Below are 1,649 nucleotides of genomic sequence, written 5' to 3'. Positions count from 1 at the left end.
CCATGGAGAATTGGAGGGTCTTATGATGCCTTGGTTGAGCAAATCTCTAACTTGGCTTTGCACCTCTTCTTTCAAACAAAATGGGTATCTATAGCTTTTTGTATACACAGGAATGTCATCTTTAGTGTCAATCCTATGTTTCACAATTTTATATTTATGTTTCGTTTCCTATATGTCCTTAATATAAATAAATTATACATGGGGCTATATGGGGTACTTCTGGAGGAGACTAAATAAAACAGTTGTTGTTCGTTCAAGAGTTAACATACAAAGAGATCGAGCCTTTGCTCGAATGCTTTATTTAGCTATCTATCAATACAGTGGTAGGTGTAAGGGTGGTATACACCACAGTTCTCCCCCTTTAAATAAAAGAACATATTATAATAACTGTACATGACCCTGATTTTATCACTTAATTATATTTCACACAATAACATAGAATTTTCAAGCTAGTCCTATTCAGAACTCTTTTTCAGAACAATCATTTATGTATAGTCGTGATAAGACTTGTTTTAACCTAACGTTTCGATACGACACTTTCATCGTCCAACACACAAATTTACTAGTAAGTGCCTGAGCATGCATATCCATCTTGCATGCACTCATCAATGGCTTCAAGCTCCAGATCGTAGATGCTGACTTTTCCCATCTCGCAGTAGCAACCATCATCGCTCGAATACGGCCTTTGTCTTCTATCACCTTCCTCAAAACGATCAGCCCGTTGGCTGTGCAATTTACGAAATCTATGAAAATAAGGGAAATTAAAGAATTACTCCTCGCATAACATGCAGTTGCATTAAAGTTCCTGTAAAACATCACGCAAATTTTAATACAATTTCTACTAATTTACACTTTAAATATTCACACATAACGAAACATCTTTCAATTTAAGTTTTATTTCACACCAATTGCACATTTATGCTACTGATAAATACTTACGAGTCAAGTTTTTTAAAGCCTTATCTATACTCACATTAGTGGATTACCCGTCTTTACAAAGTGCTTCAACGAAAGCTTGTCAAATATCCCTTAAACCTTAATACGCATCAAATGGCATTGACATAGGTACCAAGCCGCCATCTCATTGTACTTCCTGAGCAAGGCAATTAATTTCACACTGTAGGTTGATATTTGTTTCACATCACAATGGTATGTAGGTACGACGCCGCGCCGCGGATGATATGATGAGTTATTAAAAACGATGCAATGCGCATAATATCTCGCTCGTTTTATTTTCTCACGGTGCGTCGAATTTTCACCTCGTCGCCACTTTTATATTTATGTTTCGTTTCCTATATGTCCTTAATATAAATAAATTATACATGGGGCTATATGGGGTACTTCTGGAGGAGACTAAATAAAACAGTTGTTGTTCGTTCAAGAGTTAACATACAAAGAGATCGAGCCTTTGCTCGAATGCTTTATTTAGCTATCTATCAATACAGTGGTAGGTGTAAGGGTGGTATACACCACACACAACATTAGTAAACGTTAATTTTTCATTTTTAAGGTGAAAAATCTCTTGATAGTCAGATATCAATTTTACTAAACCAACTCGTTCTTCCTTATTCAGATGATCCAATCGTAACTGATCCATTAAATTTACGTGTACACTGCTATCAGAAACTGGTTCTGGAGGCGGTGTAATT

General features: G+C 36.0%; 1 long non-coding RNA gene across 1 annotated transcript; it reads right to left on the bottom strand.

Moving 5' to 3' along the window:
* Positions 1–217: 217 nt before the first annotated feature.
* Positions 218–1,267, bottom strand: LOC109424317 (uncharacterized). The gene is made up of 3 exons (XR_009998258.1): positions 1,070–1,267; positions 974–1,035; positions 218–743 (listed from the first exon to the last, which is right to left on the bottom strand). It is a non-coding gene; the product is annotated as an uncharacterized LOC109424317 (long non-coding RNA).
* Between the last annotated feature and the right edge of the window lie 382 nt (positions 1,268–1,649).

This window comes from Aedes albopictus, chromosome 2, assembly GCF_035046485.1.
Source record: "Aedes albopictus strain Foshan chromosome 2, AalbF5, whole genome shotgun sequence".
NCBI lineage: Eukaryota > Metazoa > Arthropoda > Insecta > Diptera > Culicidae > Aedes > Aedes albopictus.
Note: the sequence above shows the minus strand (reverse complement) of the source record. Positions and strands in the feature narration are given on the sequence as shown.